The sequence below is a fragment of the Cannabis sativa genome, chromosome 2, assembly GCF_029168945.1.
Source record: "Cannabis sativa cultivar Pink pepper isolate KNU-18-1 chromosome 2, ASM2916894v1, whole genome shotgun sequence".
NCBI lineage: Eukaryota > Viridiplantae > Streptophyta > Magnoliopsida > Rosales > Cannabaceae > Cannabis > Cannabis sativa.
In genome coordinates, this window is record NC_083602.1 from 69,091,314 (window position 1) to 69,097,313 (window position 6,000).

The window sequence follows — 6,000 nt, forward strand, 5'->3', positions numbered from 1 at the left end:
AGAGATAGTTAGTGAAATGGAATAAACAAGTGAAAATCAACAAATATTGCATTGTGATCACTAATTATGATTTGGCAGCGATAGCTCCCAATAGAGAATAACAAAACATCAAGCTCCATCCAGTCACTTTGAATTCATGGATTATTAATGCTGTCATAATTGCTCAACCGAATTCTTAGCTTCAAAAATTTTGCAGAACAAGGCAAAAAGAAAAAACTTGCATGTAATGTTCCCTTAATTTCCATGAATCAAATAAAAATAAAGGCTTACGCATGCAACCTCGAAACACATTTTATCCGAGGAGGGTATCTTCAAACGTAGTAACCAGTGAAAGTGAATCCCCTTCCCACGATTATATAACAACCAATTTCTAATTTACCTTTTTATTTTTGGGTTGTTGAGATCTACTTTGCGACCTTGTTATTACACAACTTTGATGTTTTTTTTTTGAAGTTGAAATTGTGCTTCAGTGGGAGAGAATGCTTTAGTGTGGCTAGGAATGAAGGAGGAAGAAGATGCGGACTGCTCAGTCCTTATTTTTGAAAAAAAAACTTTGAATTTCCTTTTTTGTTTAATTTTCTTTTTCAAACTAAAAATGTAAAATTTGGGCCTAAAATATCTATTATAGAAAAAAGCCTTTTTTTTTCATATATTTAATTTAGGAGTGTGTTGCGATATTTAGCACACGCAAGTGTACGTATCGTTTAAAGTAGTAGACTCACGAGGAGTGAGGTCGATCCCACATGGAGTGTAGTTAAGTACGTTAAAACTAAACTTTCACTTCTATTTGATTAAATAAAAGCTAGGAAGAAAAAAACAATGAAGTATAAGAAAAATAGTTGGAAGCAATGATTCGAGAAAATTAGTAGTTAATAAACTAGGGTGTCGATTTCAATTGTTTTTATTGAATATGGCCTAATATGATTATTTTCCTAATATTAATTCCTATGCAATAGCAGGTTTACTAAGGTAATTTATAGTCTTCTTAGATATATAAATCTCAATTACATGCAAACTTTCTACTCTCGTGATAAATTTAACATGCAACAGGCATTAAACACAGAAACCCTATAAGCTATCTAAACCATATAGGTACTCTCGTCCTATATCGAAATTCAGTTCTATTCTACTATAGCATATTTGACACTCACTTCTCAGATCTCGCATCAAAATCATAGACATTTAATTGGTGGCCAGACAATTAAAAGTAATTAAGCACAAATAAAATAGAATACATAGAAATTAGGGGGAAAATTAATCATATTAAAACCATAAACAATATCAAACAATATCCATCTAACCCTAATAAAGTATTTAGTTACTCATGTTCAATGAAGCACAAATACACATATTAACTAATAGAAAAGAGATGAAAAATAAAGAAGAGAAGAAAAGAAGAATGCTGAAAAACCCTGAACAGTATGTCTCCAGTATTGCAGCTGATCTCTCTACTCTGTATCTGAACTCTCACTTTTCTCTCTGGAATTGCTTCATGAAATCAACTCTCTTCTGCTCTTTATATAGGCATTCAGGGCCTAAAAAGATGGAAAAACGCACATGGTAAATGCCTATTCGAACTAGGAAACCCCCAACACCCACGTGAGAGAAAAATATGATTTTTGTGCGTTTTAGGGAGGCGGGCCGCGGCATGCTAAAGCCATGCCGCGGCCCGTGTTGGAAGTGATTTTTCTGATGCGTCGACTGATAGTATTTTGACCATAACTCTCTCAATATTGCTCGGAATTGAATGATTCAAGATGTTTCGGAAAGATAAAAGAGAGATCTAGAACTTTTATGTTTTGACTTTTTCCAAAATCTAATCAGAAAGATAGTCTAATTCAGGCTTGAAGTTTTAGCTTTATTTTCTTGCACAGTTTTCACTATTTTAAATATCATGATATTTTTATCTTTTCCCCATCTTTTTCTCTGATATTTTTCTAATCTTCTTCTATTTTAAATCTGCAAAAATAAAATATAACAAGCGTAAAAATGCTCCAAACACGATTAAAACTCAATTAAAAATATACTAAACTTAATCTAAAATTAATACTAAAAATAACCTAACAGAGTGTTTTTTTTTTAATTAATTAAGAGATTTATTAATTAATAAACTCACTCAAAATAATAGAATGCATTTCATAGGAACAATCCTCCAACTGAAACACACAACCTGTAGAGAAACAAGAGTCTCTTGCCAAACAATGAGCCAACTTGTTTGCAGATCATTTAACAAAACATAACTCAACAAAAGATAAAGCTAAAAGTAAATTCCTAACATCTTGAACAATAAGACCAAACTGTGAGGACATAAAGACTTTACTTTGGACCGCTTGGACACACCAAACTATCCGTTTCCAACACTACACTGTCCCAAGGATGAGTCACAATCCAACTCAACGCTTCTTTGATGCCTATGATTTTAGCAATTTCAAGTTGGACATACCCAACCTTTCCCTTCTTGAAAGCTTCTACTATGGTTCCATGATGATTTCTAGCTACATAGCCCACTCCAAACCGGCCCTCTTGTTCAAATAAAGCCCCATCAACATTAACTTTAATCTTGTTTAACACAGGTACAATCCAACGCTCACAGTTCCGAGGGGAGTTCTATTTACACCTCATAAAATGATGAATCTTTATTATTAAAAAAATATAAACTTAAATGATTTTTAAAAATTACTCTTAATATTTTTTTTAAAAAAAAAATTCCTCACATTATTTTATATTAATTTCAATACTTATTTTGATTTTATTTTTCTAATTTTTTCAAACTCATGTATATATTAATTTTTTTAAGAAAATTTCATATAATTTTTTATTTCAATTTTTTTCTCATAATATTTAAAATACAATTTATTTTTATTTGATAGGTATATTTTTTAAGAATGTGAATTGAAAGAAAAAAGTTAAAAAAACTTAGTACAATTAAAAATATAAATTTTATACAAAATAAAAATTATTAAAATGAGGTATCTTTAGAAATTTTGGAGGTGTAAACAAAATTTTCCTTAATTTATACCCTCTTTTATTTGTTATATCTCGATTATACCCTTATGTTATGAAAACAACCTTCCTCACCTCCCCGATCCGTACCCATCTTCCTTCCTCCTCACCACCTTCGTTCCTCCACCCAAGATTGGCATTGTGAGCCCCTTGCACCCTGCAATTTCAGCCATCCCCCTTCGTCGCCCTTCCTTCCTTCGTTCCAACATCACCGGTCACTGGCAATTTCGTTTTTGTGCATCATTTTGCGATTTCAAACCAGCCTAGATTCAACCCTCCGCCTTCGTTCTATAATTTCAAACCTAAGTAAATTTCATTTTCTTATTTCTGTATTCTTAAATTTAATCATCCTTTTTAATTCCTGGGAATTTTTATTATTTGTGCCTCCACCAGTCACTAATTTCCTCTTTCCCCTTCCCTTGTTTGATCATTTGTTCTAATCGAGTTGAGTAGAAAGGCCTATGTAATAGTTCTAACCAGAATGTTTTGGAGAATCCTGATTGATAAAACTCAAAAGTACGTTGGATCTTGAATCATGGACGGTCTAGGCATTTTTATTTATTTATTTATAACTAATTGATTATTAACGTTTTGGATTGTGAGAAAATGATCAGCTAATACTGCTTCTTTTGATTATTATTATTATATTTTTTTTATATTTGGGTGAAGTCACTAGAGGCAGCGGTTCATCGATCTCTTCCTAAAATTTTTTGTGAACAAGAAAACACAGAACATGAATCGATCAATAAACCTCTGCATCCAACGTTAGGTCTTTTTTTTTTTTAAAAAAAATAACAATTTGACTAATACTGACTCAAAAATCCAACAAAATTTAAATGAATCTATGTTTAATAATTGGGTTTATGAGCTTTTTTAAAGATTTTAGTTATAAATTGTTGAGCAAAAGAGGTTCCTGCCCACCAGGTCTCTCATCAGGTTGCTTCTTAATTATACTAGGACACAACCCAAAGCACATGCAGAACCTGCGCAAGATAATCATATAGAAATACTCTGCTTTCGTGTGAGTTTGAACTAGCCTCTTACTTTTGATGGATCCACTGAGATTTTACAGAAGTAGAATTTGTTTTGGTGTATGTTTGGACTGGCCTTTCTAGTCTAGAATTAGATAGATCACTTTGGTGTGCTTCTTGATTGATATAATAATGTGTAATTTACAGTCCACTTTGACATATTATTCTGCAAATTTATTGATATGTGTTTAGGCATGCTTTAATCGAACTCATTTTCTCTGCATTTTAATTTGTACATATATATTATCCTCACAAGATTCTCCCTCACACGAGTTTAAAAAGAAAAGAAAGTGGTGGAAAAATTGGCAATAAAAATGAGTAGAATTGGTTGAGGGATCTTCCTCGAATGGAATACTTACTATCATTTGCTATTTTTCTCATGTTTGTCAATAGTTGTCATCGTTTCCCTGTTGTTTGCTATTTGCCATGCCTTTTCGCTGTTGTGAAGTGGGGGTGCAAGGAGGCCAACTTCTTTTCGGACTGCCTTCAATTGGTTAATGCCATTAAAAAGTCTGTGATTCCGGTTTGGCAGCTCTCTTCTTCCTTTTTGCATCTGTTTAATTGTCTTCTCTTGTGGTTAATAGTAGTACTTTTTGGCTACCCCATTCTGCTAACTCGGTGGCTCACAATTTGGCGGCTTGGGCTGCGTCCCATAATGTTGCTCGTCCTCTGTTGGAAAGGGAAGTACCACCCTTTGTTGCTACTATAAACTGATTCTCTTTGCTTGGTTTTAATTAAGTTTTCTATTATTTTAAAAATTAAAGAACACATTAACATTAAGTAGTTTTGCTCTTCTGTCTTCTTCTTCTTGAATTATTCTGTTATGCTATTGAACAGACGATTATAATATCATGTTTCAGTACTCATTTTGGAAAATGAAAATGAATAGTTTTTCAAAATTTGAATATACACAGTGGCGGACCCAGAAATTAAAGTGAGGGGGGCGTAAATAAATTTAAAAAGAAAATATAAAGTGTAGTTAGTGGGGTTTGAACCTTTACCCTCTAACCTATTTACCAACTACCTTAACCATTACATCAAGGTTACTATTATGTCTATAAATATCATCTTTTAATACAAATATATGTTGTAACTAATTAAAATACATATACATTTTTTTCTCGATTTTTTTTCAGGGGGGGCGACTGCCCCCCCTCGCTACAATGTGGGTCTGCCCCTGTATATACATATATATATTTTGTTATACATGAACAATCAAAATGTTTCCCAAAGGACCTAAAAAAAAGGTAGTAAAACACAAAAATTTATCTGGAAATCTAAAATATTGTAATTATATTATTCTAGTTGGTTGATGAATATGAAAGGTGGGACATTTGTGTGTATATATAGGCTAAGTTTTTATGTGGTTATTGAAGTGTTTAGAAATAAAAAAAAAAATGTTCAACTTTGAAAGACTTGGTGGTGTGGGAGGAAAGGTCTAAGAACAAAAGGAAATTTCTTGTGTGTTGCCCTCAAAGAGAATTAGCCCACAAAATATTAATATATAATACATGAAAAAAAAAATAAGTGTCTCTTTTACCAAACAAGCAAGAAAAGAGAGAAAAAGAACTTTGTGTATTATTGATTCATTGAAAAATGAACATAGTACAATGAATTGGTTTATATACAGTGATGAAATGAGAGAAGCTAACTAACTGCTAACCAACTGAAAAATAACCGATTCTAACTAACACTAATAGCTGTTGTTGACCGAGATTTTCGGCAACTAATAAAATATTATAAGATTATTGAGCTTGTAAGAAAATGAGAGAAGGATTTTTACGTGGTTGGGGCGTTAATGAGCCTTAGTCCACGAGTCTTTGTTATTTATGGACGTATTTAATACAGAGATTATCCTTGGGAGAATTTCACCCTTATAAATACAGAGAATGTTCTTGGTGAGTATTTACTCTACTTGCTCATATGCAGCCCAAGATTCTCGATCCCATTTAATGAGCTTTGAGGG